Here is a 25,685-nt window from a genome sequence, read left to right on the forward strand (position 1 = left end):
CGTTTATCAGAGTTTTTAAACAATAATTCAGAGGAAAATAGTATTTGAAATAGCAAGTCAATAGACCTCGGGCGCATTACAGCGCAAACTTTATTTCGCAACAGATTTGAAACTCGTTCATTTAACAAACCAAATAGATTCTGAAATGCCCTCTATAATAATTTAAGACTTGTACAAAGGAGTTTTCAAGAAAGCCTTTATACAAATTTACCAAACTGTCTTCAGGAGCGAAACGTAAAGGAAAGAGTCTCATCTTGATTTCATCACCTCATCATGTCATCGCAGTCCGTACAACCCCAATCATCACCTGTAGTCATAAAATTGGTCAATTTCACTAAAAACTGATAGGTGCACAAGTGAGACAATGTAGAACAGAATTAAGTACTTACATTTAATTCTATCATGCTTAGCAGTTTAAACAAATGAAAAATTACTACTAGTATCAAGAGTTAATCAGCGCAAGAGAAATGCTAAAACTAGCATTTAACAATTAATCAGTGCAGGAGAAAAGCTATAACTAGCATTAACAACTTAATCACCACAGAGAAATGCTATAACAAGCATTAAAAGTTGATCGACTTAATAAAAATGCTACAACTGGCATTTACCCGTTAATCAGCGCAAGCGAAATGCTATAACAAGCATTAATAGTAAATCAACGCATGTAAAATGCTGCAATTAGCATTAATTGTCAATCAGTGCACGCGAAATGCTACAACTAGCATTAATAATTAATCAGCGCACAATGCGCAACCAACAAATAATGTGAACCATATAACTTTTGTTTCAATATTAGCTAGCCTGCGGTATGCGCAAAACACGAATCATAGAAACAACTGAGACTAGTTCAAGGGTATATTATGCCATGTATTTTTAATACCCCGAATAGCTAGCTGAGTCCGCTCCTAAGGGGACGGTCGGTGATCGAGAGAGGATTCTCAAAAGGCCTACGTAGACAATGGATGCAACCTACTTCTGCAGAAGACTATGGGATCTACCACTTACGATAATTTATGTTAGTCCTGTCTCCTAACTCCGATGATTGGGGACACCGAGTCATTTGTCTGAGAGGTGATTGTTAACAACCTGTCCATCGGAGTTTTGTACAATTTCATCATCTCTCTTGATAAAGTCAACGGGTCGAATGGGTATATCAGGTGTTACTTAACTGAAGACCCATTCTATATGCTCTCGCCTTTCGACCCATTTGAGCATTTTGCCTATGAAGGCAAAACATCATCATTATGTGATTTCATTCACGTGGCATTGCACGTCCGAGGTGATTATAGACTTCTCATCCTACTTATCGCAGTACGCAACATACCTGTTCAAAAGTACAACCATGATAAGAAGGGTAAACTTATTGTGAGGGTAAAAACATCACCATTATGTAATTTCAATCATGTGTCATTGCACGTTCGAGGTAAACATAGACCTCTCATCTTACTCATTGCAGTACGCAACGTACCTGTTCAAAAGTACAACCACGTTGAGAGGGGTCAACTTATTATGAGGGTGAAAACATCATCATTATGTAATTTCAATCACGTGGCATTGCACGTTCAAGGTAAGCATAGACCTCTCATCCTACTCATCGCAGTACGCAACGTACCTGTTCAAAAGTACAACCACGATGAGAGGGGTCAACTTATTGTGAGGGTGAAAACATCATTATTATGTAATTTCAATCATGTGTCATTGCACGTTCGAGGTAAACATAGACCTCTCATTCTACTCATCGCAGTACGCTACGTACCTATTCAAAAGTACAACCACGATAAGAGGGGTCAACTTATTATAAGGGTGAAAACATTACCATTATGTAAATTCAATCATGTGTCATTGCACGTTCGAGGTAATTATAGACCTCTCATCCTACTCATCGCAGTACACAACATACCTGTTCAAAAGTACAACCACGATGAGAGGGGTCAACTTATTGTGAGGGTGAAAACATCACCATTATGTAATTTCAATCACGTGCCATTGCACGTTCGAGGTAAACATAGACCCCTCATCCTACCCATCGCAGTACACAATGTACCTGTTCAAAAGTACAACTACGATGAGAGGGGTCAACTTATTGTGAGGGTGAAAACATCACCATTATGTAATTTCAATCACGTGTTATTGCATGTTAGAGGTAAACATAGACCTCTCATCCTACTAATCGCAGTACGCAACGTACATGTTCGAAAGTATAACCACGATGAGAGGGGTCAACTTATTGTGAGGGTGAAAACATCACCATTATGTAATTTTAATCACGTGTCATTTCACGTTTGAGGTAAACATAAACATCTCATCCTACTCATCGCAGTACACAACATACCTGTTTAAAAGTACAACCACGATGAGAGGGGTCTGGACTTCTCAAAAGAAATCCTCACAGTACATGGTGTAAACATTTGAGCTTAAATTTGACTTGTTCTGGTCCTTTAGACCGACACGAGCCTCTTGCCTATATAGGCAAACATCAACATTACATGGTTACCATAATATGCCAATGCACATATCAAGGTGACCACAGACCTCGCACCTTACTCATCGTAGTCCAAACATATCGTACATGTCTAAAAGTATGATTACAAAGAGAGGGGAATGGGTTTACCTGAAGAGGCTGACGAGAGGGATCGAGGTCGCCGGCGTCAGCATCGGTAGATGAGAGAGGGAACTGCAGGTGAGGGGGTTTGTCGAACAGGAGCTCACCGAAGGTCTGCCAGACGGAAGGAAGGTGAGAGCGGGAGAGAGGATCGAGCAAACGAGGAGAGAGAAAGGCAGTAGGGGAGGGTTTCTTGAATGAGAAACCCTACCCCCTGCATGCTTTAAATAGGCACGGGGGGAGGCCTTACCGGGTTTGGATCCGGGTCGGATCCGAATCCGACCCAGGTCCAAAAAATTTTTAGGTGGGTTTTTACATCCTACCCTCCCTTAAAAGAATTTTGTCCGTGAAATTTCCTTTAAAGGTTAACTGAAGAGATCATAGTCTAAGTTAATCGATGCCAATGAGGATGCGCATAATGTGTGTGTGATCCCAAACATATACGCTTTTAAAGTGACCAGAACAACTCATAATGAGTTTCCAAGAGAAATGTTGAGTTATCAATTCGATAGAACAAAATTCATACGTGATTTCGTTGATGGACCTTTGCCTCGCAAAATCCATACTTAAAGCACAAAAAGTCTTAACCTAAGACTATTAGAGTGTCTATTCGCTATTCTCAACATGTTTGATCACGGAGGAATAGACACAGCGAGACACTTCTCTAGCTTGTTTTTGTTTCTTGAATGGGGGTCTCTGTATTTTATCATAATCAGGTCCTCGTTTGTTGCCCTTACTTTGTCTAACAGACTCTTTATCCTGAATAACCTTAACTTATTCTCATTTCTCAAGGACTTGTGCGGTCAACTGTCTTCAGCCGTGACTTTGCTTAAGGTGTCATTCTTTCATAAAATGACCCACCTTTCCACAAAAGACCCAAGCATAACCTTATATCAAGATCTAAAATCAATAAAGATCTGATTCTCTAATCATGTTCCAACAGAAAATCAAATCTATAGATTTATAACTAGCTATCCCAATCAACCTCAGAAGACCATCACAACTCACCGTAACTCTTTATGTAATCAAAATTTACAAGATCCATGCTGGATCACCTGGTCTGAGAAATGTATGACCTCACAAGGAATTACCGCCATAGATGGTACACCGGATCTTGGACAATACACTTCCTCACAGGAATATACCGTCTTTGCGGCTATTCGCTCTTGGACAGTGTACTTCCTCACAGAGATTAATCGCTCTAGCCGGATTACCTGATCTTGATCATACATACCCTTACAGAGAATCCTTTGGGGACAGTTCCTCAACGAATACCATATTTTGTGAAAACTATTGTGATACATGCATCAATACAAATGACCACTATTAGGGTCGATAGCCACCAATATAGGCACAAGCATGTATACCATCAATATGCATTGCATCATACATCACTTCATATAGGACTTAAATCATAAAACCACACATTTCACCAATAAAGTTTCATGAACCATAGTTCACTATTGAACTTAAACATTTATCGCATGCATTTACAATTTCATATCACGTGACATTTAAATCATATCATATAGAAGCATAATATCCTATGCCTCATATGACAGTTGGGAACCGCTCCAACAACTATATTGGAGCTACCCCAAAAACAAAAAAATACAAAATAAAATAAAAGTAAAAGATTTTCTGCCCCTAATGGGCTACGCCTATTACAATAAAAGACCAAAATACCCTTGTTGGGTATTTCGGTTTACAATATATATATATATATAGAGAGAGAGAGAGATCTTAACACCCCCCCCTCAAACTCAAGGTGGAACGGAGAGTTTGTCAAGTAGGAAGTGAAATCTGGGAGACGAAAACGCTCTGGTGAAGAAGTCTGCTAGTTGATACTCAAATGGAACGTAGGGCAATGTAATGGTCTGCATCAGAAATTCTTCACGAACGTAGTGACAATCCATTTCAATATATTTTGTCCTCTCATGAAATGTATGATTGCTTGCAATGTATACAACACTCTTGTTGTGGCAACATAACCTTGATGGTTTCGCAATATGAACTCACAAGTCTTCGTGAAGTTGTCTCAACCATACCAACTCAGACATGATTGTTGCCATTGCACGATACTCAGCTTCAGTGGAGGAGAGACACCTTCTACTGCTTTTTGCATCGCCATGAAATTAGAGAATCACCTACAAACACACATAAACCAGTGGTTGAGCGTCTATCATTTACATCCCCTACCCAGTCAGAATCTGTAACGCCCCAAAATCCTAGTCTTGAAACCTTTTATGAAAAAGGTTGAAAGCTTTGAAAACAATCATTTATCAGAGTTTGAAACAGAAGTCAGCAGAAAATCATGTTTAAAATAGCAAGTCCCTGAACCTTGGGCGCATTACAACGCAAACTTCCCTTTATAAACCGATTTGCAACTCAAATATATTTATTAAAATAAAAAGAAGAAACAGAGTTTTGGTAACACGGTTTTAATAATCCAGATTTTAATCAAAAGAGAGGTTTTCAAAGAAACTCTATACCATATTTTACCAAAATGTCCTCAGGAGCGAAACGTCAGGGAAAGAATCTCATCTCTATCTCATCAAGTCATCGTAAGTTGTATCAACCTGTTCACCACCTGCCCATGAAATGAGTCAGTTTCGCAAAAAACTAGTAGGGGTGCAAAAGACAAAGAAGAACAAAAACTGCAATAAGCAAGATAATTACTAAACTAAACAAGAGAAACAGAACAAAGCTAACCATACATATTGTCGAGTATGACAAGCAAAAACTCCAGTAAAGCAAATAGCTAAATACGAGAACAGTAAGAAACAAAGTGTTGAACAAGCAAAATAAGCATCTATAGCAATCCAACTGATTCTATAGGCAATGAGTAACTAACTCCACCAAGGAGTCAAGCACAGTAAGCCGAGTAACTGGACAAGATAGGCATTCAGAGCTCTCAATGCAAGCAATTACCACTGAATTCTTTAGTCCACCAACAAGTAACTATATTAATCTTAAGGTGCAAGTCATTGCACAAGTAGTTTATAAGCTACACGTGATAAGCAATCACACGGCAGCAGTTATATATAAACCACAAAGTGTAGGCAGCTTGTAAGACAAGCAATTACATTGGTTCTAGCTGTAGACAGTTTGTAGATTACGAGTTGTGAACAGTTACATTCGCCGTATAAACAGTTCATAGATTACGAGTTGTAGGCAGTCACATTCGTCATAAGAGACGCAAGCCAACAAGTGTTATATTACAACAAACATGAATAGTTTCACCAAGTAGTAAAGCAAGTCACATGATAATATATTGTATCTAGCATAATGCTATTATCATAAGTATTTAACTAGTACGAGCAACTAGTTATTACTAGCAAGAAACTGCGTAAGCAGTTTAACCAACTAGAGCAACGCCACAACAGATGTGCATAGTTCAACGAATAGTACACTGAACTACAAAGCAAACAAACAATTCACGTCTGCCTTGTGTGTACCCACAATGGCCAGCTAATAATCATAACAAAGTATAACATACTCATATCATTAGAAACAGCCGAGATCGATCCGGGGGTTGATTATGCTATGTATTTTATGATACCCTGGATGACTGACTGAGTCCGCTCCTAAGAGGACGGCCAATGACCAAGAGAGTAAATCCCTAAAGACATTCGTAGCCCGTGGATGCATCCAAACTTCTGCATAAGTGGCCTGAAGGCTATCTTTTTAGCATTTCCCTTAACTCTGATGACTGAGGAAGCCGAGTCATTTGCCCGAAATAGCCATTAATGGTTTGTTCATCAGAGTTTTGTACCATCCATCTTCTTTCTTGATGAACCACATGCATGACGGGGGTTTCTTAACTGTCGCCCCATTCTACATGCTCGGGTCCATTATGCCCGCTCGAGCATCTTGCCTGTGAAGGCGCATAGTCACCATTTAGTGAATTATATGTGCCAATGCACGTTCGAGGCAACCACACACCTCTCATCCTACTCACCGTAGTATGCAACGTACCTGTTCAAAAGTACAACCGCGATGAGAGGGGTCAACTCATAGTGAGAGTCACAACATCACCATTTTGTGATCTCAAACACGTGCCATTACACGTTCGAGGTAAACATAGACCTTTCATCCTACTCATTGTAGTACGCAATGTACCTGTTCAAAAGTACAACTACGATGAGAGGAGCATGGATTTCTCAAAAGGAAATCCCCACGACAATGCTTTGCCGATAAGATATGGTGTAACCATTTAAGTTCAAACTTGACATGCTCAAGTCCTTTAGACAGTCACGAGCCTCTTGCTTATTAAACGAACATCGATATTACAAGATTACCATGAAGTGCCAAAGCACGTTATCGAGGTTACTACAGACCTCTCATCCTGCTCCTTATAGTCCAAAACATATCGTATATGACTAAGAGTACGATTGTGAAGAGAGGGGCATGAATTTCTCAAAATAAATCCATCAGCAATAATCTCGTGAAGAAAGGAAAAGTGCCAACTATCTTAGTTTGGCCAGAAAACCCAATAACTAGGTCTCGCATCAGTGGTGTGTAAACACCCCAAATTTTTCTCGTTCATTTCCAGACACCCCCCTCTTGTAGATGCCAACTTCTGTCAGTGTAGGAGTCTAACCCTAAGTCTGTCCCAGTTTAGATGGCATTTCGACATTTTTGTCGGTAAAATTCTCATTTTACCCTTAGGCCACCTTAGCCCCCTGTCAGTTAGACCCAACCAAGCCCATTTTAAGTTCAAAACAGTTAGAATGTCTGTCATTTCTAGCTCACTTGAACTCATGATGAGCGAACCCTATTCATTTTTTACCATGTTTCCTCTCGACTAGTTCATTTTGTTGAGTGTATGGACACGATTTTTGGTGAATAATCTCATTTAGGTCAAGATAATTTTTGAATTCTTTTGACACAAATTCTCCCCAGTTATCGGTTCTAAAGATTTGAATATTAGTTTTAAATTAATTCTTAATATACAACAACAACAACAACTATGCCTTCATCCCAAAACAATTGGGGTCGGCGATATGAACCAAAAAAGAAAATCATTCTGGGTTTTCCACATGAATCCTTCTCCTCCAATCATTTCTATCCAATGTCATGTCCTCGGTCAGGTTCAAAGCCTTCATATCCTTTCCTATCATCTCCATCCATGTCTTCCTAGGCCTACCCCGACCTCTTTTAACTAATATATTTTCTCATTTCTCCATCCTTCTAACTAGAGCATCATTAAGCCTTCGCCGAATATGTTCAAACCACCGTAAACGATTCTCTCTCATCTTATTTTCAATGGGTGCAACGCTTACCTTCTTACGTATCTCCTCATTCCCAATCTTATCTTTTAATGTATTTCCACACATCCATCTAAGCATACGCATCTCAGCTACACTTATTTTTTGAATATAATATCTCTTGGCAACTCAGCATTCTGTACCATATAGTAAAGTGGGCCTAATAGTCATCCTATAAAACTTTCCCTTCAACCGCAATGGCATTCTACGATTGCACAACACTCCAGTTGCACTTTTCCATTTCATCCACCCAACATTTATCCTCTGATTCACATCTCCATCAATTTCTCCATACTTTTGAATGATAGATCCCAAATATTTGAAACAATCATCCACCAGTATTTCTTGCTCATCAAGCTTCACTACACTCCCATCACTACTTTGTTACTTACTAAACCGACATTCCATATATTTTGTCTTACTCTTACTCAACTTAAAACCTCTTGCTTCCAATGTCTATCTCCATAATTCTAACTTAGCATTAACCCCAGCTCTAGACTCATCAATCAAAACAATATCATCAGCAAACAACATACACTACGACACATTTTCTTAAATTGATCTCGTAAGCTCATCCATCACTATAGCAAATAGGAAAAGGCTTAAAGCAGATCCTTGATGTAACCCAACCGTTATAGGAAAATTGGTTGTCACCCCTCCACAAGTGCGGATATTGGTTACTACTCTTTCGTACATATCTTTAATTATACTAATGTACTTGAGAGAAACACCTTTCTTCATCATTGTCCACCAGAGAACGTCCCTAGGTACTCTATCGTATGCCTTCTCCAAATCAATAAAAACCATATGCAAATCTGTGTTCCTCTCTCTATATCTCTCAATAAGTTGTCTAAGAGATGTATAGCTTTCATAGTTGATCTTCCAGGCATAAAACCAAATTGATTCTCCGATATCATGACAACCTTCCTCAACCTAGACTCAATCACCCTCTCCCAAAGTTTTATAGTATGACTCATGAGTTTTATACCACGATAGTTTGTGTAATCTTGTATATCACCCTTATTCTTATATAGAGGCACCAAAGTACTCTTCCTTCACTCATTAGGCATCTTATTTGTCCACCAAATCTTGTTAAAAAGATTTGTCAACCATTCTAAACCTTTCTCTCCCAAGCATTTCCAAGCCTCGATAGGTATACCATCTGGGCCAACTGCCCTTCTTGATTTCATTTTCTTCAAAGCCTCTGCAATTTCTTTCTTTTGAATCTTGCGCATGAAGTCATGATTCATCTCATGAAAAGGAATGGAGAAGTCTCCAAGATCCTGAGAATGACTTCTATTAAATAACTTATCAAAATAATCTTTCCATCTCTCCTTAATCTCCTCATCTTTGACTAAAACCCTTTGCGTTTCATCTTTGATACATCTAACCATACCTAGATCCCTCGAATTTCTATCTCTCGTCTTTGCAAGCCTATAAATATCCTTCTCGCCCTCTTTAGTATCCAACTTGTCATAAACCTCCTTATATACCTTATCCCTCGTGTTTCGAACTACTTTTTTAGCTTCCTTCTTTGCTATCATATACTTCTCCAAATTCTCATTATCACGATTCTTACTTAGATTTCTATCACTCTCTTTTAACCTTAATAGCTAATTTGGCATCCTTGTTCCACCATGATGTATCCTTACCTAGCGGTGCACCGCCTTTAGACTCACCTAATACCTCCTTAGCCACTGTTATCGTCGCGAAATTTTTCCCCGTCTTCCCTTCCTTGCGGAAGAGAAAGGGAAAATGCTTTCGTGATTCAAACTTGACCGGATTTTGGAAATTGTTTTGAAATACTCGCCTCCGTTTTAAAAATTGTGGAAAAATCCATGGGATAGGGCTCGACCTGTCGGTACGAGGTTCGACCGTTCCTGCCGCCTTTAACAGGGGTAATCGAACCAAGGACCAAAATTGTGCTTGACTTATTTAAATCATCAAAATCGTGTTTTATCCTATATGCACAAAGAATTCAGGCATGTGCTATGAGATTTTGGGAAATGCAGCTTGGAAAAACATGATGTATGCTTGGAAAATATTTGGAATTGAAAAGAATCTCTCAGGAAAAAGATGAAAGTCAATTTCTCAGGAAACTCAGATGAAAAGGGTTTTGAAATCACAAGAAAGTTCATAAAGATGTGGGAAAATTATGAATGGTTGAAAATCCTGGGAAAATAGAAGTGATTCTTGAGAAAAAGGTGAGCATTTGAAAAGGAAAACACTTCTCAGGAAAACTCGAACTTTGAGAATTTTCTTAGGAAAATGATGGAAAATTTATAGGAAAACTCATTGGAGAAGAAAACTGAAACTTGGGAAATTGACATCCTGGGAATCTTACCTTTGAAATACTTGGAAATCAATTTTTGATTCTTGAGGAAGATTGGAAAACTCCTTTTGAAGATCTTAAGAAAATAACATTTTTCAAGGAAAATCGAGGGAAACTTTGATCTTGGAAATCCAACTTAGAAGTTTCTTGAGAGATTGGTTTCCATGAAAAACTGTGAAAACTTGACTTGGGAAAACCGATTTTGGAAAATACTCAGAGTTTCTTGAGAAATCGATTTCTTTGATAATGAAGTTTTCTTAAGAAAATCATGGGAAAATCAATGATTTCATGATGCAAATGACATGGGTGAATGAATGCACTTTGAAAGATTTTTTAAGAAATTTGTTGGAAAAATGTGCATTAAGTCAAAATAAATCATTCACATATCCTGACTGTGGCCATGAATATGTTCAAAGTTTACTTGAATTAATTCATAATATTTTGAAAATATTGGAAATATGATGTGCATTTTAAGATAGCCTAAGAGTGTAGGCTCAATGTGACTGGTAGAGAGATGATGGATCTGGGTCTCGTCCATATTCCGACTAGGGCCGTAAATATGGATTCCACCGAGTTCATCAACTCCCTAAGAGTTGGTGCACGTTCCATTCGTGTACATCCATAGTGCTTTTGAAATAAAATGCATGAATCATATAAGCAGGATATTGCATAAATTTAAACTATATGATATGTATCCTAGTCTAAGCAGGAAATTAAAATCTTATTCCAAGATTTACATCATTACATCACTAAATAAATGAAATAAAAGGAAATTGCAGACTTCAGCTCCTTCATTTGAATGTCCCTGCCAAACTTGAAATAGGGTTAGCTCAAATATGTGGGTTTTTCCAAGATTTTCCAATAATATTCTGAAATTATTGGATTTAATTGGATATAAACCCTATTATCATGCTTCCTTGATATTTGAAATGATGAAAATGCAAGAAATTTGGTAGAAAATAGTTTGAAATTCGGAATTTGGGTCAAAATGACCAAAATACCCCTAATATTAAAGTTATACCATTAAAATCAGGGTTTTTTGAAGGAAAACTTGGTAAAATTGAGATTTTGAAATTCAAATTGAATCAAATGATGACGAAATGCAGTATGAGGCATGATGACATGCTGCTAAATACATTAGGACTGTAAAATCAGAATTTAACATGCTATCATTCATCAAAAATAACGAATTTCGCTTGTTTTTCGCTTGGATATGGGTCCCGCGGGGCCCTATTTTGATGATATGGCTAAACCGAACCTCAAATGGATTCCAAATTACACCAAATTCGGCATGGAGCATCTACATACTCTGATAAACAGCCTAGAATGCTAAAATTCACGAAATGATGTGATTTAAATGCTAAAATTTAAAGAAAGTCCTAAAAAGGGTGGATTTCACCTATGGGCCCGAACCAAATGCAATGCTTAATATGATAATGCAAAATTTACACCATAAAAACTTCTGATATTTTACAGACTGCTAAAGGACCCGAAATGGAACATTTTTGGTTTTTACAGCCTTGAGATTTGAGCCATGGTGAGTTCAGTAACAGGGATTCGGTTCTGACGGAGGTAAAATCAACCTAATCTAATAAAAAATGCTAAAAAAATAAAAACCAGCCATGGAAATTTCTGATATTTAACAGAGCTACTCACGACACCTACAGGGACAACTTTCATGTTCATGACTCGGCATTTGATTAACAGAAACATGGATAAAAATATAACTTTTCATTCCTAAATCGACAGAACAGACAAATGTGACAAAACAGATGACTGACAAGAAAAATCCGAAACAGATATCACAGCTGTTCTAAAAATCACAGGCTTTCAGATGCAAACAGAGGACATCTCGGACATAACATTCACTTTTTACAGATTTGGATTTGGAGCAATACCCAAAGAGAACCCATAGCCTTAAGTCGATCCAAAGTCTCAGAGGCCCAAATCAGACTCTGACACGTGTCCCGAACTCTCAGATTTTTGTCAGACATTAAAAAAAATCAGAAAAATCTGAGAAAATCATGTTAAAAACTAGACATCCTCTCGAGTTCAGAACAGCTTTCGGATCGAAAATCGGATCTTCCATGAGGGAGATCTCGATTTTACAAGTCGGAAATGAGTTTTTAAAATGCATCCTGGGTAACAAAACCCGACTTACCATTTTGAACGTTTACCGCAGTAAACGAATTCAAATCTCTCCGAATTTTTGGCACATTTCTAGGGACACCTAAGGGCGCATTCCATGATTTTTGTAGAATTTTTAATAAAAAATAAATGTATGAAATGACGTGTGGACTGACTGACAAAAACAGAGAGCTACTGAAATTGAGCAGAATTGAAATAAATACCTAATTAAACCTAATTAACCTAAGAAACATGCTAAATTAACGAAATAAAATATAAATTAAATTTAACTAAATGCATGAATGCTAGAAATCATCAAGGAAGCATAATTATATTTTTTTTATATATGTCATTTTATGAGAATAGCTCAATCCATCCCTCGAATGAGCTCTTTCTTCAAACGACAACACGAATCAAACCAAAGGCATTATCATGGTGAAATCAATAGGAATGGAGGCTTACCTTGTGTTCTCCAGCGGTTTTGGAACTCCCGAAAAGAGCGGATACCTTGATAAGGGGTTCCAGAGGGGCGTGAATCCAAAGGACACCAAGAAAGAAAAAAATGGAATTATGAAGTTCAATTCTCAAACAGGGCTCCCCCTGAGCTGGACATGGGCTAGGGTATTTGTAGAAATTTTGGAGATTTTCAAAATTCAAAAACAGTGAATCTAGACCTTCCATGTGGCGCCATCTCAGGGCATGCCATTTTGATTTTTTGAGAAAATAAAAATGAGAATTTTGTGAGTGAGACACCTCAGCAGTGGAATTTGGAATTTTTCAAAAAGCTTGCTTGATTTTCTCTGCAGGAGTCTCCCAAATGGTGCCACCTCAGAGGATGTCCTCTTGGAGTTTGAAATTCAAAGCTTGGTTTTCCTGGAAGAATGAGAGATTGCCATGTGGCGCCACCTCAGGGTGGCTCCACACTACCATGTATCAGAAGGTAGGAGCAGAGGAAGCAAAAGATGTCACCTCAGAGGGGTTTGAATTCTACTTTTTCTGATGAAAGGAGAGACTGACATGTGGCGCCACCTCAGGGTGGCTCCTACAATGACATGTAGCAAGAGGGAGGAAAAGGAGAGAAAGGGACACGTGGCACCATCTCAAAAAATGAATTTAGGGAGAAGACTTCAGGATTTGTGCCACCTCAGTCTGGAGTTTGAATATTTGAATTGTTGCTTTTTCTGAAGGAGGCAGAAAGTGACATGTGTCACTTGCTTTTTCTGAAGAAAGCAGAGAGAGACACGTGTCCCTTGCTTTTTCTGAGAAGAGCAAAGGGTGACATGTGTCACTTGCTTTTTCTGATAAAAGCAGGGAGTGACCATATGTAACTTGCTTTTTCTGAGAAGTGCAGAGAATGACACGTGTCACTTGCTTTTTCTGATAAAAGCAGGGAGTGACATGTGTCACTTGCTTTTTCTAAGAACAGCATAGGTGACATGTGTCACTTGCTTTTTCTGAGAAAAGCAGGGAGTGACATGTGTCACTTGCTTTTTCTGAGAAAAGCAGGGAATGACATGTGTCACTTGCTTTTCTGAGAAAAGCAGAAGGTGACATGTGTCAGTCTGCTTTTTCTAAAGGAGGGAGAGATTGACACATGTCCTCTGCAGAAGACACACTTCAACTGGTGCCACCTCAGGGGAGACAAGCTTTACTTTTTCTGAACAGGACAACACATGACACGTGGCATCTCATGGTGGCCTTGGAATGACACATGGCACAGGGTGAAGATGGTGGACACTAACACGTGGCATGGAATGAAGAGGATGTCTAATGACATGTGGCGGCTTCTTGAGGTAGCCCCACACTGACACTTGGCAGATAAATGGGAGGAGAGAGAAAGGACAAGTGGCGCCAATCCACGGGACAAGGCTCCTATATTTTTGGGTTTTTCAAAATTCAGATTTTTCAAAAGAAAAGCCTATGTGACACCACCTCAGTGTGGGTCCCACATTGCTTCTTTATTGAAATAAAGACAAGGTAGAAAACCTCTTTTTGGAATTTTCATAAAAATTTGGACTAATTGGCAAAACAAAAATTTTGAAAAGAGTTGGCCCCTGTGGGGTGATTTTGCAAAAGAAGGATATTGAAAATTGTCAAAATGGCAAAATCTGAGATAAGGTGGCTGAAATCCATATTAAAAACTATCCAGATCGTTTTCCTGAGAAAATATTTGGAAATTCAGAGTCCTGGGGTAAAATGGGAAGAATTGATAATTTTGAAGACCCAGGGTTTTGAAATCGATTTTAAAAATAGTTGAAATTCTAATCTGGATTGAAAATTTTGAAATCAAGAGTTCTGGACCTCGAAATGACATGCTGTGCAGTGCAGTGATATGAGATGCTCATGCAATGATATGCAATGTCATGTCTTATGCAATATAATCTTGAACCAAGACTTAGAGATTCCTGTCTTCTGTCAGGAATAAAATTTTAAACATCTGAGCTAAAAATAGAAAAATTTTGAGAGTTGCAGATGAACTTTAGACTTTTGCAAGGTCCGGGTTCAGAAAATAACCATTTTGCCCTCCGGCGATTTCAGAGGCCGGATGCTGATGCTTGGTGGAAATGTTGGAGAGGTGAATGAAAATTTGGGGTGTTTACAGCCACCTTTCTCATGTCACCCGCTATCTTATTCCACATTGATTCTGAATCCTCCTCGAGACACCAATCAACTTCTTTAACTACCTACTCTATAAACATTCCTTGTTTAGCTCCTTTCAGTGCCCACCACTTAATTCTAGGATTTATCCTATGTCTATCACTTTTGCGATATTGTCTAATTCTAAGATCTAAAATTAAGACTCTATGTTGTGTAGCTACACTTTCTCCCAGTATAACCTTACAATCGATGCAACAACCCCTATCTTTCTTTCTAAGTAGGAAAAAATCTATCTGGCTCGTATTAACCACACTTTTAAATGTTACTAGGTGAGATTCCCTCTTCCTAAACCAAGTGTTTGCTAAGATCATATCATAGGACAAACCAAAATCTAAAATCCTTTTTCCAGTTTCGTTTCTTTCTTCTATACCATAGCCTCCATGGATATTCTCAAATTCATCCCTACTAATGCATACATGTCCATTAAGGTCACCGCCGATGAAAAGCTTTTCTCCATAAGATGTTCCTTGTACTACTTCATCTAAATCTTTCCAAAATTGACGCTTAATGGAATCATCTAAACCTACTTGAGGTGCATAAACACTAATAATATTAATAATATCTGTACCTAATACTAATTTAATAAGTAAAATCCTATCACCCTTCCTATGGACCTCAACTACATTATCTATAAACTCACGACTCATAACAATCCCTACTCCATTCCTATTTCTATTTATTCCTGTATACCAAATCTTATATCCCCAAGGTTCTATCACTTTTGCTTTCTCACCTACCCATTTGGTCTCTTGTAGACATAAAATATCAATCTTTTTCCTACACATAACATCTACTAACTCTACCAACTTACCAGTTAAAGACCCTATGTTTCAAGTGGCTAACCTAATTTTATGGTCTTGGACTAACTTCTTTACCCCCACCCGTCCAACAAAGTGAGGGAACCCTTGCCTATTTGACACCACACTTGGGCGTCAGTGTGACGTGTCACTTCTGGGCGATGACCTAGCAACCCTTGCCCATTTATCACTGCCTCTGGGCCTATAGAGTACAACGCGTCACTCACTAGGGAACTCCCCAACAAAATTCTCAAATTGGTTCATATTCATAAGGTATGACTAAGTTTTTATGTTGGTTGTCACTGGCCTACCACAACCCTCCTCCTTTATCCGGGCTTGGGACCGGCAGTGTATAACTAAACAGTTATACACAGGCAGAGTTAAATTGATTCTTAATATAACAATGAAATTTTTTAAAGCACTCAAATACATTCGATTTTTGTTTTTGAAAAAATATTCAAGAATATCTACTATAGTCATCTACAAACACAACATAATAGGATACCCCTCCTTTGGATATGATTGGAGTCTATCCCCATACATCCGAATATATTAACTCAAATAGGTTCTTAGTTATAAAATGTTTTGGTCCAAAAGGCAAAGACTTCATTTTGCCAAGAATGCAATCTTCACACACAAAATCTATTTCTTTATAATTTGAAAGAAATGAAAACAAGTGTAATTTGGTCACGTTAGGATGTCCTAGTCTTTTATGCCAAATTTTTATATTTTTCTTTTCCACAAAATTACAAAACGATTGTTTTGGTAACTCAAGATTGTTCACGACGTAAAGATCTCTTCTTCTATGGCCTCGCCCAATCGGCTTCCCGGACTAGAGATCCTGTATTAGACAATCATTAGATGAAAATAATACTTGGTAACCATAGTCCGTAATTTAAGAAACTGATAAAAGATTTAAATTTAATTTTGGTACTCTAATATTTGGTATGTGAAAGATTGGATGTTTTTAAAAAATCCCAGAACTTTTGATTTTCAACGATGTTCCATCCGCAGTTGAAACATAAGAGTCATTTGGGTTAAACTTATATTTGGACAATGTAGACCCATTTGGTGTCATATGAAAGGAAGCACCAGAGTCAAGGATACAAAAGGTCTTACCATGGTCACCACTTGTAGATATGGTCGCTCCCGAAAAAGACGAAGCCTGAGCTTTAAGCATAGGTTATAGCGCCTCCATTAGTTGAGCTAATGAGAGCGAGCCAATGTACTTAGAGTCATCAATGTCACTCCTTTCAACCGAAGCAACTCTTTCTTTATGATCATCCTTCTTTCTTTTGGGACAAAAAAGCTTGATATGTCATGGTTCATAACAATGATAACAAATTATCTTTTCACATTTTTTGTATTCATGATCTCCCTTCTTTTCATTCCTCTCATAGCTGTTGGAGTTCCTTCCATTCTCATTTTTAACAAAATGAGAAAGTTTGTAGCTTCTAGTATGATTTTCAGGCTTTGACATGGCAAGTACGGATTCTTCATCTTTTGAAACGGAAGACTTCTTTAATCTATTCTCTTCCATAGTCAATTATTCAAGAGTTTCGACTATGGAAGGAATACCTCCTCTATGAAGGAGAGCCGACTTAGCTACCTCAAATTCGGGTCTAAGCCCGTTAATAAATTGGTAGAAATGCTCCGTTTTAATTTGGTTTTCACGGAGTTCTATGTCTTGTGGGCAATGTCACTTTGGCTCAAGAAGAGCCAACCCATCCCAAAGAAGAGAGAGTGCATTGTAGTATTTCCTAATGCTCATCTCTCCTTGAGTCATAGTTCTCACCTTGTTTTGAACATTGCATATGTGTGCACTATCTTTAAGACTATACATGTCTTTAAGATATTTCCACGCATCACTAGCGAAATCAAATTTCGCCAAGCTAGAACATTTGTGGATGTCCACACTATTGATGAGCCATCCAATTATTTTGGAATGGCCCATCCTCCACTCTTTTCATTTCTTTTCATAGTCGAAAACGGTTTTACACATTTCTTCTCCTTGAAGTGCAACCTCCTTCCCATTCTCAATTTTCGTAAGAATGAGCTTAAGCTCTTTTTTGGTACCGTCCACCAAACCCCATAGTCCTTTTTCCCATATTTTGTGTTTTACTATGCACGCCCACATCACATAATTAGTATCGTTTAGGCGTACGGGAATGAAGACTATTACTTCCCTTTCATTCTCTATTTCTTTACAATTCAAAGAGAAAGTGTAGAGAAAGAAAGAGTGAGGAAGAAGAGAAAGAGAAAGAAAAAGTAATTGATGCAGGGGGGATGCGATGCTTAAGCGATATCCGGACCCGACCTGCTGCTCTTCGGCACAACGACAGAAAGAACAAATCACCCAGCAAGGATCTGTCGTTGTCGCGTGCGTGCTGAATGTTGAGGCTATTATTGCCGTGACAGGATCAGCATTCCCAAATGGGCAGACGCTGGTTGTGGGTTGTTGAGAACCGATGGCGCGATCCTCACGATCATGCGATGAAGAATGGCAAGAGGGAATAGGGAAAAACCACCACAAACGGTGGGCCTGATTTTCTTATTTTCTTTATTGCAATGGAAATCAGTCGTACAAATAAACAATAAATGAATGAAATCACAGTAGACAAAACATAATAGGTAAAGACGTGAAGACAAAAGGAATAAATGCAAAAGGAAAATCTGCAGGAAAGGAATAAGAAAAAACAGGAAAAAGTTGTTGAAGAAAATTCGACTGCTACCAGTTCTGAATATTCTCTATCTTGTGCACGGAATCCTAGAGGGGTTTTTAAAGGCTTTTGGCTGGATCCGGGTATCGGGTCCGGCCCCGAACCCAATGTCGCTCCGATGTGCTGTTAGATCTAGAGTTGGCACGCAACAGGACCTCTTCCCCATGTCTTGGAACCAATATCTGGATGGGATCCGCTGCTTGAATCCGATTCCCAAAGTGCAGATCCGGTCCCTGGCTTGGGTCACACTTTATGGATCCGAGTCCATTCCTGCCCTGCATCATTCTCCCCTGGTTGGGAAAAGTCGGCTCTGACGACTTGTTGTCTCCACAGTAAGCAATTAGATCAAACATAGTAGATATAGGAAAATTGTGCCAATCTTCGAGCAGCTCAAGGAGGTAAGACCGGTCAAATAGGCCCGCGAGCCGGGGAAACCCGGTATCCTTGGTGGAAAGAACTATCATATGACTCTTAAAGATAAATGTGTATGTGTTTCTACGGCCATCATTGATGGTCTTAAGGTCAAACTGCCAAGGACGCTCCAAAAGGATGTGACACGCACTCATAAGGGCCACATCACACCACACTTCATCGTGGTAATGCTCCCCCAAAGAAAACCGAACTAGACAACGCAGGATGATAGGTACTTCGTTTCCTTTCTTGAACCATGTCATCTTATAAGGTTGAGACAGTTTTTCCGTTTTTAGGTTCAAGGTGGACAGGACACTTTCGGACACCATATTCTCACACGCCCTGGTATCGATGATAACATCACACGCGCGCCCCTCGCAGTTGCACTGGGTTCTAAAAATATTATTCTGCAACCAGTTTGTCGGTGCTAACTCTCGGGATGTGGTCAAAACATGATAAATGATAAATAAATTTTTGATGTTGCCATCGAACTCTACGACCTTCATCCCATTATCTCCCTCAACAGTACGCAGACTCAACAATGCCCTTTGCTAGATGGGTGTTCTTAATCATGGTGGGACACTTGAACGCAATATGACCTAACTCTTGACACCTAAAACAACGAATGGTGGACTCACTGGGCTTACCCTTGGATCTTGTGTGGTACGGGGTCCAGACTGATCGGGTTTGCTAGGGTCGACTCCTAGGGTGGACTTTGAGTCATCTTTCCTAGAGGAGCATGCTCCCTTGGTTGGGAAACTCGACTTGGGTTAACTGGACTGATCACTACGGGATGTCCTATGTTTCTGCCTCCTTTTCAGTTTCTCCTCCACATTCATGGCATAACTACTTGCCTGATCCAATGACTCGACTGTGATGTAACTGAAGTCGTCAGAAATAACAGGACGTAGACCAGAAATATACCTCGTGACCTGTTGGCGGGCGGTCTCCTTGATCTGCACTCGTAGGGAAAGACGATGGAACTCAGCAGTGTAATCTGCCACAGTATTGGTGCCTTGACGGTCAGGTACTCCTTGTAGGCTCTCTCGGCGTGATCTGACGGCACAAACTTAGACTGCATCAACTGTTGCATCTCTTTCCAAGTCTGTACATGCTCTAATCATTGTCGCTCCCTCGACTTCTGCAGCTCCATCCACTATGTTTGTGCGAGGCCTCTCAACCGGATAGAGGCTAGGGAGACACGACGGTGCTCGACGACATCATGGTAGTCGAAGAAGAACTGGATGGCATATGACCAATCGAAGAACTGCTCCGCATCGAACCGACCTACGAACTTTGAAAGCTCCAACTTCACCACATACGTGGAGGGGCGCTCTGGTGCTCTCTGCTGTCGGGCCTCCACCATTCCTACAGGATGCTCGTTCCAGAAGGTGTCATCATCCCACATTGCTTCATCTCTGCGGTCCTGTTCGCCTGGCTATTGGGGTTGATGAATGCCGATGACCTGTTGTCGGCGCTCTGGTCGCGGCTGTCCTTGCTGAATCTGCCTCGGTCTTGCTGTCCCGTGGGCGGGAGCCATCAATGGCCGATGTTGTGGCACCGGTATGACAGGAGGTCCAAAGTAAGGGGGATGGGGTTGTCGGGTCTCGAGCTCTAGGTGGGTAGGAATGTGATAATATGGGTTTGGGTTATGGGTCGGGTGAGGATAGTGGGTTGAGCCAGATACGGTATTGGGTTTTGGATCGGGGACGGGTTAATGGGTTGGCCCTGGTTCGGGAATTGGGTCGGATTGGTATAATATTGGGTTGATTCGCCCGATTGGATGTAGATCGGGTCTATTCCTAAACTACTCGTCGGACCCAGATTTGGATAGGTTAGATCGAGGATCAAGTTGTGGAGATAAAAGGCTTTGTTTGAACTCGATCCATGATCCATATGATTATGGGCCTGGTTGTCAAATTCAAAGTGGAGCTCCGTCCGAGTCCGATATGAGCTTGGGTCGGTATGGGATCCAATTTGGGGTTCAAAAGAAACGGGTCGGGTCGGATTCAGAACGAACCGTGAACCGACCCCTACTGGGTAGGGGTTTTCGGAGCTCAGGCCCGCTCCCGGGGACCCAAAGGATGGTCCCCGAGACCCGGGCCTGGGTCCAGTAGTAATCGGGTCCAATCCGGACCCTCTCGGGTTCGGACCCACCCACACGGATCTGGGCGACCTGGGCCCAAGCTGCTGCACAGATACCGGGGTGTGTGGCCAGGCTTGTGCACCGATAATGTTGTTGAGGTACACGGCTAGGCCCCCTTGTTTGGACTGACAGACACCAGCGATCATGCTAGTAGTTGGAACAAGTACCTGATGAGGATCGGTGGCGCGACCATGAAGGATCGGCTGAACTGAGTCGGTTGGTGCAATGGGTACATGACTGTCTACGTTGTTGCCTACACCCGCCCCCGCTTTCAACATCGGAGTTGTGCGCGTACCTCTGGATGACTCAACGGCCCCGAGCTGTTCGTCAATCCCGTCCACGCGTCTTGACAAACCCGTGACCTCTTTGCTGATGCGCTGTAGATTTTCCTGAATTTGGGTTACGGCGTCAAGCACCCGCAACATCAGATTGTCAACGACGGTTTCCTCCCGCTCTTTCCCACCGGTAGAATCGTGCCTCGCATCGTGAGCCATCCCGCTGCCAAAGGAGGACGCTCGCTCTGATACCACTTTGATGTAGGGGGGAGGCGATGCTTAAGCGATATCTGAACCCGACCTACTGCTCTTCGGCACAACGATAGAAAGAACAAATCACCCCGCAAGGATCTGACATTGTCGCGTGTGTGCCGAACGCTGAGGCTAATCAGCATTCCCAAATGGGAAGACGCAGGTTGCGGGTTGTTGAGAACCGATGGCGCGATGCTCACGATTGTGCGATGAAGAATGGCAAGAGGGAATAGGGAAAAACCACCACAAACGGTGGGCCTGATTTTCTTATTTTCTTTATTGCAATGGAAATCAGTCGTACAAATAAACAATAAATGAATGAAATCACAGTAGACAAAACAGAACAGGTAAAGACGTGAAGACAAAAGGAATAAATGCAAAAGGGAAATATGTAGGAAAGGAATAAGAAAAAACAGGAAAAAAGTTGCTGAAGGAAATTCGGCTGCTGCCAGTTCTAAATATTCTCTATCTTGTGCACGGAACCCTAGAGGGTTTTTTAAAGCTTTTGGCTGGATCAGGATCGGGTCCGACCTCGGACCCGATGCCTCTCCGATGTGTTGTTAGATCTAGAGTTGGCACGCAACGGGACCTCTTCCCCATGTCTTGGAACCAATATCTAGATGGGATCCGCTGCTTGGATCTGATTCCCAAAGTACAGATCCGGTCCCTGGCTTGGGTCACGCTGTATGGATCCATGTTTGTTCCTGCCCTGCATCAGTAATACAAAACTTTCTTGAGAGTTGGCATGCTACACGATGCAACAATCTATGATTTGTTGTATCTGCTAAGCTCACGATACTCCTCTTTATATTGTCACGAATTTTCCTCTAAAAATTGCTTTTGGACCACCAAAGCCCTTATACCATGTAATGAAATGGATTGAATCCAATAAACATGCAAGAACACACTTTCAATCAAGTAGAATACTTGATTGAATCATCAAACCACCCACACAAGGGTCTAACAAATTTGTTATTACATAGAGTCACTAAAAAATGAGTTGAAAATACAAGGCCACAAAGGGCCTATTTATAATACAAATGGGCCACTAGGGAGCAGCCCCAATATGGTTGTTGGGCTGCTCCCAACTCGGAGCAGATCCAACAACTATATTGGAGCTGCCTCAAAAACAAAAACAAAATAAATACAAAATAAAATAAAAGTAAAAGATAAAAATAAAAGTAAAAGATTGTCAACCCCTATTGGGCTGACGCCTATTACAATAAAAGATCAAAATACCCTTGCTGAGTATTTCGGTTTACAACAAATGTATATACTTATATACACAAGTATATATCTAAACAATTCACCTATATGCTAACGTAAGTATCACAATCATAAGAATCTCGGGGCCACATTTGTCTAGAGAGAGTTGGAGGGTTATCACATCGTCCTAGGTTGGTTCTTTCGCAAGCCAACCTATCCACCTTATGATTCAAGTTCTGAATCATTTGCTTGGATTTGTTTAACTGCTCCGGTCAAGGCATTTATTGCCTCGTACATCTCATTGAATGATATCTAAATCGAATAAAAAATTCTCTAATCAAAATAAATACCAAGCAAACTGATTAATAATACTTACAATGAGATGCAGATGTCGGATGATCAAGATTCATTGTTTTTCCTGTTGCTCTGATACCAAGTTGTAACGCCCCAAAATCCAGGACTTGTAACTTTTTATGAAAAGTCTGAAAGCTTTGTAATCATTCGTTTATCAGAGTTTTTAAACAGTAATTCAACGGAAAATAGTATTTGAAATAGCAAGTCAATGGACCTTGGGTGCATTACAGCGCAAACTTTATTTCGCAACAGATTTGAAACTCCGTACATTTAATAAACCAAATAGATTCTGAAATGCACTTTATAATAATTTAAGACTTGTACAAAGAAAAAGTTTTCAAGAAAGCCTTTATGCAAATTTACCAAACTATCTTCGGAAGTGAAACGTCAGGAAAATGGTATCATCTTGATTTCATCACGTCATCGTGTCATCACAGTCTGTACAGCCCCAATCATCACATGTATCGATAAAATGGGTCAGTTTCACTAAAAACTTGTAGGTGCACAAGTGAGACAATGTAGAACAAAATTAAGTACTTACATTTAATTCTATCATGCTTAGGAGTTCAAACAAATGAAAACTACCACTAGCATCAACAGTTAATCAGCATAAGAGAAATGCTAAAACTAGCATTTAACAATTAATCAGTGCAGGAGAAAAGCTACAACTAGCATTAGCAGTTTAATCACCACAAAGAAATGCTACAACTAGCATTAAAAGTTGATCGACGCAAGAAAAATGCTACAACTAGCATTTAACCGTTAATCAACACAAGCGAAATGCTATAACCAGCATTAACAGTAAATCAACGCACACAAAAAGCTATAATTAGCATTAACAGTAAATCAGCGCACACGAAATATTGTAATTAGCATTAATTGTTAATCAGCGCACGTGAAATGCTACAACTAGCATTAACAGTTAATCAGCGCACAATGCACAACCAACAAGTAATGTAAACCGTATAACTTTTGTTTAGATATTAGCTAGCTTGTGGGTACGCGCAAGGCACGAATTGTAAAAACAACTGAGACTAATTTGGGGTTCTATTATGCCATGTATTTTCAATACCCCGAATAGCTAGCTGAGTCCTCTCCTAAGGGGACTGTCGGTGACTGAGAGAGGATTCCCAAAAGGCATACGTAGACAACGAATGCATCATACTTCTGCAGAAGTCTATGGGATCTATCACCTACGATAATTTATGATAGTTTTGTCTCCTAACTCCGATGACTGCGGACGCCGAGTGGAGTGCGGAGCGGAGCTCTACTGAGTGGAAAGTGCATCAAGTGTAGGAACACGCAGCATGCGTTGGTTTGATCAGTGACGTGCAGTGGTAGCATGGCACGCGATAGGTATCGGCATCGTCGTTAGTGCATCACTGCGTGGCAGCACATACGTGGAGCATTGTTTAGTTAAGCAGTGCCAGCAGATCAGAGGATGTTGTCTTTGGAGATTTGGTTAAAGACCTCTCAGCTTGCAAGAATGGTCCCACGCGTAGCAGTTGGATGCACGAAGTTGTGTGTGGATTAGGGATAATTCACATTCCGGCCTCAAACTATTTACAAATTGGTAAAAATATTCCATATCGAGTTATTTTTGGCGAAGTTCGATATCTTCGGGACAATGTCACTTTGGCTCAAGAAGAGCCAACTCTTCCCAAAGTTCGGACAACTTATTATAGTATTTTTTAATACTTTTGTACCTTTAGGTCATAGTTCGCACATTGTCTTGTAAATTGCATACATGTGCAATGTCTTGAAGGGAATACATATTTCTAAGATATTCTCAAGCCTTATTGACATGCTCAAGTTTTGCAAAACTAGAGCATTTCTTTATATCTGCACCATTAATTAGCAAAGACATGATATTGGCATGCCCCATCCTTTATTTTTTCCACTTTTTCTCATATATAGCTAATGCCTTAGTTTTCTCTCCTTTAGTGAGAGGTACATCTTTCTCATTTTTAATCTTTGTGAGAATTAGTTTTAGTTCTGAATCGGAACCATCTACTAACCCCCATAACCCCTTCCCCCAAATGTGGTGCTTCATAATTGAAGTCCACATCACATAATTGGTTTCATTTAGTTTTCGGGCATGATAGTGACTTTATCATTGTCATTCATTCTTACATGGGTGAAGACGAAAGAAAGAAGACAAGAAAAAGAAAAAAGAGAAAAATATGATAAAAAGGAACAAGAGCACAATCACGATCTTTGAGTAGTCAACACCCTTCAACTACTTCTTTCTTTAACTATGTAGGTACAAGAGTACTTGAATCATGAACAACGAGACAAATCAACTTCTTGCTAGAATGGCACAGAAAACGAGGTAGCAACTTTCCAAGATCTAAAAGCTTTCAAGCTCTGATACCATGTAAGAAAATGAGGATCTTTGCAACAAGTGTCTATCACACTTTAATCATAACCCACAAAAGGGCACAAATGAGAGAACTAAAAAAGAAAAATAATAATTTTATTTCATTCGCATAAAATGCTTAAGCATAGATACAATGAGAAGAGAGTTACCCCTAT

The sequence above is a fragment of the Nuphar pumila genome, chromosome 7, assembly GCF_984573655.1.
Source record: "Nuphar pumila chromosome 7, dmNupPumi1.hap1.1, whole genome shotgun sequence".
Lineage (NCBI taxonomy): Eukaryota > Viridiplantae > Streptophyta > Magnoliopsida > Nymphaeales > Nymphaeaceae > Nuphar > Nuphar pumila.